Below are 12,686 nucleotides of genomic sequence, written 5' to 3'. Positions count from 1 at the left end.
CCTCCAACTGCAAGCCCACAATATTAAATACCTGAGCAGGAGGGGATCTACAAACCCCGCCAGTAGAAGATTTCCTCCTGCTCAGACAGCACTCTTCCAAACAAGCCAGCAGCACTTTCCTTGAGCTGATGCCACGGCCAGCAGGCTGTGAATGCATGAAAACTAAGCATGTAAAGAGGGGCTGGTGTTGGTTTCAGCTCGAGGCAAGTGCTGCCAGCTGCCGTTTGAAAGAGCACTGGCTGCCTGAGAATGAGGAAATCTTCAGCTGACGGGGTTTGAGGACCTCTGCAAGCCATAGCAAGAGTGCATAATTTTGGGTGGGTCAGAGTCCAAATAGGGTGGGCCCTGGCCCACCCAGGCACCCATGGCTACGCCACTGGTGTGGGATATGTGCGCATAGGGGAGATTCTATATATATGGCGCCTAAAAAATCCACACAGAAAACATTTCCGTCTAAGCATATTCTATAAGCTGCGCCTAGATTTAAGTGTGGTGTATAGAATATGCTTAGTCAATATCCCACTGTCTAAAATTATGAACTTCCGTTTACACCAATGAAAACAAGGCACATAGATTTAGGCTCAGAGGGCCATATTCTATAACTATAACACGCATAAATTATGAAGCACCCACAAAATGCCCATTTCTCCACCTATAATCATGCCCCTTTTTGCCTGTGTATGTTAGACGTTAGACGTACTGCATTATAGAATACACTTAGTGAGTTGCGTGCATACATTTTAATTATTGCCAAATAGTGCTCATTATTGCTTAAGTGCTGTTATCAAAGCTAATTAGCTTGTTAAGCCAATTAAGTTACGCGCAATGTTATAGAATCCACCTGGATTTTGGCGCAGATCTCTAGGCGCATTATATAGAATCCAGGGGTTAGTGCACACTCTTATCAGCAAACAGCAGTCATTTAAATCAACACCCATTCCCTACTTAGTTATGTATTAGATCTATAAACTGCCTTTCCAGAAGACAATGAGTGCTTGCTGATTTTTCAGTTTAGTTATGAAAAGCTTATTGACCTCAGTTAAATTAATTCCTTGAACTAACAGAGAACTAGCTTTCGTGTTCTTTGTTTGACTCATCTGCAGATCTTCTTTTTTTTTTTTTTTTAGATGAATGGAAATAAAGTTTCATTTGGCATATTGACACAGACACCACTAAACAAATGACGTAGCAGAACAGAAAGGTTCATTTGTGTGACTGTTGTAGATAAGATTTTAGACAGTGCTGGGAAGTTATCTTGGTACATGTGGGTACCAATGACATAGTAAAATGTGGGAGAGAGGTTCTGGAAGCCAAATTTAGGTAGAAAGCCAAACTCCAGAACCTCCAGAGTAACATTTTCAGAAATGCTTCCTGTTCCATGCTCAGGACCCAGAGGCAGGCATAGTCAATCTGTGGATGAGATGATGGTGCAGGGAGGAGGGACTTTGATTTGCTATGAACTGGGGGAGGGGGAACCTATTCGGAAAGAATGGACTCTACCTTAACCAGGATGGAACCAGGCTGCTGGCACTAACATTTAAAAAGGAGCTAGAGCAGCTTACCTCTGATATGCTGATGATACCACCATGCTGGCTGAAGATAAGAAAGATCTTGAACATCTGATCAGGAAAGTCAAAGAAGAAAGTGAGAATGTTGGACTGCACCTGAACATCAAAAATACAAAGATCATGACATCAGCATAAAATGTGCATGTTGACATCAAGATCAACAATGAAGAAATTGAAGTTGTCAAAGATTTCATCTTTCTTGGCACCAAAATGAATCACGATGGTGAGTGCACCCTTGAGATCAAGAGACAGCTGACACTTGGAAGAAGTGGAATGATCAGCATGAACGACATCTGGAAGAGCAATGACATCAGACTGGCAACCAAAAGTAGACTGGTCAGTGCAATCATCTTCCCAATAGCAACATACGGCTGCGAATCCTGGACGTTGAGAAAGGCAGACAGGCAAAAAATTGATGCATTTGAATTATGGTGCTGGAGATGACTGTTACGCATCCCATGGACAGTCAAAATAACAAACCAAACAGCTATGGAACATATCAAACCAAAATGCTTACTGGAGGCCAAGGTAGCAAAACAAAAACTCTCCTATTTTGGTCACATCATGCGAAGCAAATCCCTCAAAAATGACATCATGCTTGGAATGGTTAGTGGCAAAAGAAAAAGAGGCTGCCCAAGAATTCACTGGATAGATACTATCTAGGAAAACACTGGAATGAACATAGCAGAACTGAAAGAAGCTGTGAGAGATCGGAAGGCATGGTGAACACTGATCCACAGAGTGACCGAGAGCCGTACTTGACTGATCGGATAAGGAAGGGAGAGCAGCTTTTCAGCTAGAATGGGGAGAAGCCAACAGTTGCTCAGGAATGCATGATTTGGAGTGAGGTATCCTTGAAGAATACGACTTTTAGGGAATCCTACAGAGGTTTCAACAAAGGTGAAAGAAAGCCAGGAGTGTTTAAGTGTAGAACAGAGCAAAAGTTGCAAATTATCCCTGTCAGCTTCTAAGCATCTTGTAGAAGCAAGATAAAAATACACATTGAAGTGTCTGTATACAAATGCTAGAAGCCTAAAAAATAAGATAGGAGAGTTCGAGTATAATGAAGACCACAACATCACCATGTATTTGTTTCTCTACCGGACTTGGCGAACGCCTTTACGGTACTATGTAAGCCACATTGAGCCTGCAAATAGGTGGGAAAATGTGGGATACAAATGTAACAAATAAATAAATAAAATCAATGGGACACTGCATTACCAGGTTATATATTATATCACAAAGATAGGGTGGATCAAATTGGTGGGGGGGGGGGGGGGTTGCGCTGTATGTTGAAGAGGTAATCATGGTTTAATGGGACAGAGTCAACATGGAGTCAGGTAAGGGAGGTCTTGCCTTACTAATTTGCTTCCTTTCTTTGAATGCATGAATAAACATGTAGATAAAGGTGAACCGGTTGATGTAGTGAATCCAGAAAAGTGTTTGACAAAGTTCCTCATGAGAGACTCTCTGCTTAAAGCCCACCTCTTCAACGTCGCCTTCGGCACCTAACCTCTACACCTCTACCCAGGAAATCTAGACTGCCCAACTTGACATTTCGTTCTTTAGATTGTAAGCTCCTTTGAGCAGGGACCATCCTTCTTTGTTTATTTTGTACAGCGCTGCGTAACCCTAGTAGCGCTCTAGAAATGTTAAGTAGTAGTAGTAGTAGTAAAAATTAAAAACCCATGGTATAGGAGGCAATGTTCCTGTTGTAGATTAGGAATTGGTTGATGGATAGAAAACAGAGCGTTGTTATGGACAATACGTTGAAATCTTCTGCCCAGTGTGCAGATGATTATAATGCATTTCAAAGCAGTATGATCTGACACAGGACGATAGCTAAGTGAAGTAATAACATGTTAAAGTCAGGGCTTGCCCAACCATTAGGCAAGACCAGATGAAGGAAAAGTCCATTGATCGTTATTAAATTTGGGGTTTTTTGCCAGGTTCTTGGGGCCTGGATTGGCTGCTGTTGGAGACAGAGTGCTGGGCTTGATGGACCTTTGGTCTTTTCCCAGCGTGGCAGTGCTTATGTGCTTATGTGCCTAGACCAGCAGCTTCCAGGGGGACAGCAAAATAAGCACCTGCAAGGAAAGCTTTAATCCTGACAGCCACAGAGCAATCAGCACCTAGGTTTATGTGTAAAACAAAGTGTAATATTTAAAAGCATGATGTCCAATTGAGCATTTTAGGATAATCATGATTGCACAGTTTACTTATCCTGACCTTGGAGAGGTAGCCAAGTGGCTAGAGACCTGGAAAGTAATTGGGGAAGGGGGGGCACAAGATCGAGGTTCACCTGGAGCATCCAATGCACTGGCCCTGGTTAAAACTGTATCATTTTCAAGAGCTGAATTGTCTCCTCCTGCAGCTCACCTAGAGCCCCCTACATCAAGAAATAGAAGTGGCCAGAGGATCAAGATAAAAGGACAGTTGTAAGGGGCACATGTCTCAAGATGGACTGTGAAACTGTGCTAAACATTCCCAGAACATTTATCTGTATCACGCATGATGCATGTTTAGGAAACAACCTGTATCTTTGCTCTATTTCGATGAGAAATAATCAACAGTACGAACAGACTACAGAACAACTGTGTCAACGGTGGAGGAAGTGGGGAGGGTGGTAGCTCCATGCAGACAAAGATGTTGTCAAGCAACACATTTCACAGCCTTTGGATTATGCTTTTGGCTCTGAGCCTTAAACCAAATTCCATCTACTTCATCCAAAATGCTAATAATTTTCAATGATTCTTTTGCTTTTCAGTTGAGCAGTATATCATTAGCCACTTTAAACTTTTAACTCTTAAGGTTGTAGGGGTGGACTTGTGCAATCTACCCTATGAATTCTCTTCAGCCAAGCCAGTATAAATGTTTGCATAATGTCTGCCAACATAGCAGAATCTCCATGTCATTCACAGCACTACACATGATTATGTACAGCTTAATTAGATACATACTACTGGAGCAGTGTATAGAGCTATAGTCTGAATGCATCGGAATAAAAGCTCTATTCTCTTACATCACAAAAGTGACGGCACGGTCTCATACTGTGCTTCCTGTGAGCTGGACTCATCAAGAATATAAACAAGGGACCTTTGAAAAATCCCCTTTAACAGTCTTTTCACTAGGGTGCTACAGAAGGATTAAAAATTCATTACAGGAATAAGGAAAAATTCTGACGGACAACATTAAATTTAAAAAGAGAGATGAATGAGAAATTAAAAAAATAAAAATAAAAAAAACCCAAAGGAAAGCTGTCTTTGGATCTGCGATGTGAACACTTTTGTGATGAGGTAATGTGCTCTTACCGCAACTTAAAAGGGTTTACCGGAGAAGGTCCTGCGGTAAGTCTGAGATTAGTGCACGCAAACCGTGTGCTACAAAAATACGGCAGAGGGGGCTTGGTGGGGGGGGGGGCGGAGAGTGGGTGTGCTAACTAATTAGTGCATGAGCTCTTACTGCCTACAAAATATGTGTGGGCAAGTGTTCATGAGCTAATTTAACGTCTGCATGCTAGCTAGAGCATTGTGGGAGTGGAGTAGCCTAACGGTTAGAATACCAGCCTTAACATCCAGAGGTGACCAGTTCAAATCCCACTGCTGCTCCTTGTGATCCTGGGCAAGTCACTTAACCCTTCACTGCCTCAGGTACAAACTAACACATCTGTAACTCATCTTGAACTACTACTGAAAAACATGTGAGCAAAATCCAAATAAATAAATTAGCATATGGCTGTTAATTGTTAAAAAATGGGAAATCAGTCATTTTACTGCTAATTGGTCTTGGTGTGCACTAAGACTACTTTTTCTTGCACCTTTGTAAAAGGACCTCTTAATGAACTAAGACGTTGTTTTATTAAGCCGTAGCAAAAACTGGCTTTAGCACACCCTTGTGCAGGTTTTCCCCATGCGCTAAGGCCATTTTTACCACAGCAGTAAAATGGTCATGCACTAATGTTTTAATAGTGGTACGAAATAGTGCCCTTGATAATATTTCAGCTGACATGAATTATTAACAAGCTAAGAAAGAGAACTTTATACCACTTCAATCCGGATATAGAAGCTTTTGCTCTACTGTTATGGATTTAAATACATTAAAATAAATATATTCTAAGACCTAAGACAAGGAGGGTATGTACCCTGAAACCACACATAAAACAGTGTGATGGTGACTAATGAGTGTCTGGGTTTTCCTCTGAAGGTCCGAAGAAATATAGTATTCAGTAATAATTAATTGAGCCATGCACTAATGTTGCCATTAAAATGAATTAGCACATGAGTACTTGTGACATCTATTTTTGTGGGTGGTATGGGCTTAGTGCACAGTAATGTAGCTGTACTTATTTTATTTATTTAGATTTTGCTCATACCTTTTTCAGTAGTAGCTCAAGGTGAGTTACATTCAGGTACTCTGGGTACTTCCCTGTCCCTAGAGGGCTCACAATCAAAGTCTGTACCCAAAGCAATGGAAGGTTAAGAGGCAGATGCAGCAACCAAACATAAAAAAATCTAAATCGTTAAAGTCCCTAACGATTTTAAAATAACGAAAAATGCACCAAAAAAAAAAAGTCACACATGCTGAGATCGGTAGTGAAACGTACAATGTATCAAAGAATCACAATACACATCGTTAATCGGCCCCCAAATCATGCGCAGAGCAGCCAAGCGTTATGTTAGCTGCTCTGCGCATGCCACAAACAGTCAAAACACAGTCAAATCGCAAGCACATGGCTCCCAAATAAAAACAAAAATAAAAAAAAAGCGTCGGGAGGGGGCAAGGGCGCTCATCAGGAGCGTCCTGTACAGACGGCCTTGCCCCCCCCCCCGCTGCTCCCCACTTTCCGCCGCTCCCCCCACCCCGAAAAAGCAAAATTCTAGCAGCCCCTGCCCCCTCCCCACTTTCCGCCGCTCCCCCCACCCCGAAAAAGCAAACTTCTAGAAGACCCTGCCCCCCTCCCTTCCTCAGTCACCTGTGCTCCGCCTCCCGACATCCTCCGTCCGTGCCCCGCCCCCTTTTGGGGTCGTCGCCGCCATTCCCCTCCTCCATCGGGCCCCCCTTCCTCTTACCGGGCCCGTGCAGCGCCTCTCTCCTCTGTCCGAAGGCGCTGCACGGGCAAGAAGAACGCTGAATCAGCTGATGCCTGCCTTCGCGATGGCGCATCTTTCTCCTCCTGGGCCCGCCCCTGTCTGACGTCAGTAACCTACGTAGGTTACTGACGTCAGACAGGGGCGGGCCCAGGAGGAGAAAGACGCTCTATCGAAGCTAGGCGAAGGCAGGCATCAACTGATTCAGCGTTCTTCTTGCCCGTGCAGCGCCTTCGGACAGAGGAGAGAGGCGCTGCACGGGCCCGGTAAGAGGAAGGGGGGCCCGATGGAGGAGGGGAATGGCGGCGACGACCCCAAAAGGGGGCGGGGCACGGACGGAGGATTTCGGGAGGCGGAGCACAGGTGACAGAGAGTACTGAGGAAGGGAGGGGGGCAGGGGCTTCTAGAAGTTTGCTTTTTCGGGGTGGGGGGAGCGGCGGAAAGTGGGGAGCAGCGGGGGGGGGGGCAAGGCCGTCCGTACAGGACGCTCCTGATGAGCGCCCTTGCCCCCTCCCGATCCTTTTTTTATTTTTATTTTTTTATGTGTTTTCTGAGGTCCTTTGGACCAATCACAGCGCTTTTAGCTCTGCTAATGCGCTGGGATTGGCTCAAAGTTTGTTTATTTTTTCAATTAACACTTTTTCCTGGCACAGAGCTGTCCTAACGAGAGGTCCAGACCTCTCGTTAGTTTTCCTGCCTTTTTCCTGCGTAAAGGCAATCGGAAAAGGTTAGTGCATGTCGTTTCAATGGGGTTTTCACACTAATTGCTCATCTCCATTCCGTTTTCGTTAGCTGCTACTGTCGTCGGAAAATAGGCTTAAGTGCATGGAAAGGATAGGAAATTCTTCCCTGAGGGCTCATTTAACGATGAAAAACGTTTAGTGCATCTGCCTCTAAGTGACTTGCCCAAGATGAGAAGGAGCAGCAGTGGGATTTGAACTGGCCACTTCTGGATGTTAAGACAGATGCTCTAGCCACTAGGCCACTGTCTGCCCTTTGACATGCTCCCTCTGAGGAAAAAAATAATATCTTTAGCATGCAGTTAGCATGCACACATTTTGGAGTTACTGCACGACACCTGAGCGCATCCCATGGTACATTGATTTAAGCTGCATTAGGTGTGCATTAGCGCCTAACACAGCTTAGTAAAAGGACCTCTAAGATTGTTTTAGTGATGCTTTAACAGGGTTAGCAAAATCTTTTAACAAAATGCTACATCACATGATAATAAACACGTTTCCTGAAACTTGTCATAAGTACGTAAGTACTGCCACACTGGGACAGACCGAAGGTCCATCAAGCCCAGCATCCTGTTTCCAACAGTGGCCAATCCAGGTTACAAGTACCTGGCAAGATCCCAAAACAGTACAATACATTTTATGCTGCTTATCCTAGAAATACGCAGTGGATTTTCCCCAAGTCCATTTTAATAATGACTTACGAACTTTTCCTTTAGGAAGCTATCCAAACCCTTTTTAAACTCCGCTAAGCTAACTGCTTTTACTACATTCTCTGGCAACGAATTCCAATGTTTAATTACACGACAAGTGAAGAAATATTTTCTCTGATTCATTTTAAATTTACTACTTTGTACCTTCATTGTCTTGTGTCTTGACTAGCCTGGATACTTCATGGAGTGGGATTGTCTTATGTGTAACTGTACAGCACTGTATGTGTCTAGCAGCACTAGAGAAATGATAACTAGTAACAGTAACTTCTCTCAAGGAGATGTTGGTGGGTCAACCCCTGCATCTCAGGATCTTCACTGTGGGGTGGGCAGGTCCTGTGTCCTGACGGCAGAATACAGTGAATGCCAATGAAATCCTACATTTTCTAAGATACCCAGCATACCACCTGAACATCTGCTGTAATGCCACTACCACATTTCCAAAATGTGCAGACAGCAGATTAGCAAAGCCAACCTGTGAATTTCGAAAAGTGCTGGCATGGCAGTGCGAGTGATGTGCTAGAGGAAATTCCAGGTGCTACCATCTGACACATGTTTCTGAAAATAATTTAGAACACACTATCCCAGACCTCCAAAATTAAATGCCAAGACATACATTCTATAATCTACATATAATGCATACATGAATTAGTCCATCCAGTTGCCTTCCTCTCTTCTTCTCTATCACTTTGGGTATAGACTTCCTGCCCTCTGTGTCTGTGACCCAGCTTCTCAACAGGGTTTATCTTAGGGGGTGTGGGGCCTTCAGACATGTGCAGTTCTGTCCCCTAATAACTGGAACTTAAGAGTTCTAAGAGCAGGTCTATCATGGTAGCACAGGACCCTTCAGGGAAATTGGCCCTATTCCCACCCCACCAGGGGCAGCCCTACTGACAACACTTTTCCTATAATTGGGCCCTTTTACTAAACTGCTTTAGGTGCTAACGTACATCTAACGCAGTTTAAAATGGCATACCGTGGATGCACTCAGGCGTCTTGCGGCAAGTGCCATTTTAACACAGTAAATGACGGCAGATAAAGGCCCGTACGGTCCATCCAGTCTGCCCAACAAGATAAACTCATTTTACATGGTATGTGATACTTTATATGTATACCTGAGTTTGATTTGTCCCTGCCTTTCTCAGAGCACAGACCGTAGAAGTCTGCCCAGCACTGTTCTTGTACTAAAAGTTCTGAAGATTCTGGAATCCTAAAGAGTTATAAGATTCTGGAACCCCAATCAGTAGCAATATTCCATGTAGAACCCCAAAGAGTAACATTGTAAATGACGGCAGATAAAGACCTGTATGGTCCATCCAGTCTGCCCAATAAGATGGGCAGACTGGATAAACTCATTTTACATGGTATGTAATACCCGAGTTTGATTTGTCCTTGCCTTTCTCAGGGTACAGACCGCAGAAGTCTGCCCAGCACTCTTCTTGTACTAAGTTCTGGAGCTAACCTCGAAGTTCACATTTTTTCAGTTTTATTGGAGGGGGTGTCTTAGCGGGGCGTTTCTTTGCTAATCAGTTAGTAGTGCATCTACATTACCGCATGCTAACTAGTTAGTGCAGGATTATCGCGTAAGACCCTACCACCTACAAAATGAGTGGCGGTAAGTGCTCATTTGGTAATTTTTTTAAAATAGCCACATGCCAATGGAAATATTACCGCATGGCCATGAATACAAAAAGGTGGAAAATTGGCCATTTACAGCTGCAGCAAGAATGTCCTTAGTGTGTGGGGAAAACCCACCCAAAGGGAGCACCGTTTGCAGCATCTTAGTAAAAGGGTCCCATTGTCTTCTGCACCTATCTCAAGTATGTTTAAATTCTGAAACACTGCTGTCCTCCACCACTTCATGGAGCCCACAGAACACACAGGAACATTTGTAGGTCATAAAATACAACACAAAAGAAACCCATAGGTAGCTATAAAAATTGAAATAATTTTGCAAATAAGATAGCCAAATAACTATTGCAAAAACTTCAAAGAAGTTGAACCTCAGTTACATTTACCTCAGTTACCACAGGAACATCTCAGCCTCTTGATTTGCAATCAGATGGTTGAATAATTTGAGATATTTTTCACACAAAATTGCACAGCATCAGAAAATATAAAATGACCACTGTTCTAAAAAAAAAAAAAAAAAAAACACCCAGAAATATCCCTTTGGCCTTTCTGCTCTATTCAGAGTTTATGAATTATAAAAGAGTTTTCAATCCACGGTCAATCAACGTGTAAAACGCTCCTGCATCAACTGCTTTGTGCCGAAACGAAAAAAAAAAAGTTTATTCAGGTAGACTTGGCTTTCTGCATAAGATCAGTGAGGATCGACAGATTCTAGTCATCAAAAAGAAATATGAGAAGTGGCTTATTTGTTTTCATCCATAATGCATGTGCAGACTGTAATATAGCACCCTCTGTATCTCACAGCCTGGCTATTCCAGGGCACCGGGGATCTGCAGATGGAAGTAAAAAAAAAATAAATAAAACGCGTATTTTTTCGTTGAAGAAGCCCTGTCAGAGTCTAGCGCACTCCCAAAACCAAATGGGTTCATATCAGCACAAATAGGAAGATTCTCCTGGGCTTTTCAATATGATTCCTGACTACAAATGCCCCCCCCCCCCCCCCCCCCCCAAGATTTTGGAGAACTAATAGCACACAATTACACGCACATCTGATTTTCAGGTTATGCATTTTAAAGGAAATCAACCTGTAGCTTATCATTTCGATTTACACACATTTAAAGTGACTTCCCCAAACCTCGTTTTGGTTGTCTCCTATCTGGGACCAGATAGGAGCCAGCTCTGTGGGTGCAGTGGGCGCTCAGCTCTCCAATATTAAGCAAGCAGGGAGAAATAACTGGTATTGTATGTGGCACTCCCAATCATTCTGAAATCAGTCTTTCATCCCAAACAGTTGCTTAGATTCATCCTTAACTTAGCAGCTCTCTCTCTGCTCCATTTCTTACGCTGCCCGGAATCCAAATCCAGCTGCAAAGCTCTAAACCCCAAAGCAAGGACGGGAAGGCTTTTGCTATCCAACTACCCCCCCCCCCCCCCCCTCTTCAAGAGCCAGCTGCAAGCTTTCTGATCTTCAAAGCCCCAAGCTTGACCAAACAGCTGCCCCCGCCCCCACCACCTTAATCCTCCTCCTCCTCCGCCGACTCCGAGCCTAACTAAGCTCCGCCGTAAACAAACACGGAGCTCTCCTCTCTCCAGAGTTTTTCAGAGCCCACTGGAGAAGCAAAGAGACGTGGAAAGCAGTGCAGAACTTTGCCTGCTCTGCTACACTCGGAGGAGCGAGTAGAAAGAAAACTCCCTGCCTAGACTATTATTTTTTTTTTTTCCACCTTGCAAAAGCCAGGCTGTCGAGCCGAGACTCCTTTGGGCTTTTAAAGTGGCGAGTTGCTCTCGCAAAGCCGTGCGTTACTCGGCTGCGGCTGGCAAAAAACCGGATCGCTGCACGGTTCGAATGATTCGCTTACCTTATGCGCATAAGGAAGAAACCCGGGCAAAAATATCCCTTTGCTGTCTTCCAGCTTCTCCGCTATAATCCCGAAACGCGTAAAATCCCTTCCAGCAGTGGGACAGCGCAGGAGAAAAACAAACTGGAACCCAGTAAATGGTGTAATTCGATCCATCTCCAGTCAATCCGTCAAGAGAGCAGGAGGCTGCTTACCAATAAACCAGCCTCGGGTCCCTCCCTCATCTTTGATCCTGCTGCACCAGAGATGTAGATTTGGGCTGCTCTGTTTCTCCCTCCCACCCTCTCGTTGTCCCCCCCCCCCCCCCCCTCTCTAATTCGGAGGCCCTGGTGCTGCTCGCTGTGACCCTCCGATGGCCTCTCTTTCCCTGCCCCCTGTCTCCAGACGGTGCAGCTCAATCCTTCAGCGCCTTTGCTGTAGCCGAAGAGCCGAGTGAGGCTGAGAGCGAGCGAGAAGGAGCCTCTGCTCTGGCTGTGCTCGGAGCTGCTTTCAGACATCCCGAGGACGAATCATTGCTGCCAAACGCTAGGCAGCCACATGCTCAAATTGCTCATCCAAGTTCAGCCCTCCCCGGCTTTACTAGCAGAGCGGGAAGAATTTCTAGCTCCAAGCAAATGCTCCAGGAAGAGGGGGCGGGGGATTGTATGTGTAAAGAAATAGGGATTACTAGGTAAAAGTCTTTCTTTTCAAAACAAAAACCTTAGGCTACTATTATTTTGCAGGCATAATAGGTCAGCTGTTAGGGCAGAGTGGAAAGGACGGTAGCCTCGTCGTCTCCTTGTTGTGATGTGATCGTTTGCACGTCCAATACAAAATTAGGGACTGCGCTCCCACGGGGAAATACCTACCTACGGTGCCTGAATGTAACTCACCTCATGGACTAAATGCAATTTAAGGATGAAATGATTACCTCAAAAATGATTTTACTTCAGCAGTGACGTGTTTTTTTTTTTTAGTCGTCTATGAAAAAAAAAATGTTACCAAACCAAGATGCAATATTGGAAATAAATTCCACCAGCTTTGACGTTCATTTTCGTGTGAAAAATATCTCACGCCAGCTAAAATATCACGTGAAAGATGGGATTGCTGTTTC

The 12,686-nt window shown here is 44.2% G+C and overlaps 1 protein-coding gene across 6 annotated transcripts in view; it reads right to left on the bottom strand.

The window, feature by feature from the left end:
- The window catches only part of SEMA6D (semaphorin 6D), a 131,163-nt gene extending 119,294 nt beyond the window's left edge, over positions 1 to 11,869 (bottom strand). For 4 of the 6 annotated variants that reach the window (XM_030189468.1, XM_030189496.1, XM_030189489.1 and 1 more), the window contains exon 1: positions 11,594 to 11,869. The gene's annotated coding sequence lies outside the window, so the exon portion shown is untranslated. Of the gene's footprint in view, positions 1 to 1,562; positions 1,611 to 10,120; positions 10,726 to 11,593 lie in introns of those variants that run through there. The other 2 variants (XM_030189477.1, XM_030189482.1) reach the window with 2 other exon arrangements.
- Positions 11,870 to 12,686: the final 817 nt, after the last annotated feature.

Source organism: Microcaecilia unicolor, chromosome 1, assembly GCF_901765095.1.
Source record: "Microcaecilia unicolor chromosome 1, aMicUni1.1, whole genome shotgun sequence".
NCBI lineage: Eukaryota > Metazoa > Chordata > Amphibia > Gymnophiona > Siphonopidae > Microcaecilia > Microcaecilia unicolor.
The sequence above is the reverse complement of the archived record's forward strand: the minus strand, read 5'-3'. Positions and strand labels throughout refer to the sequence as shown.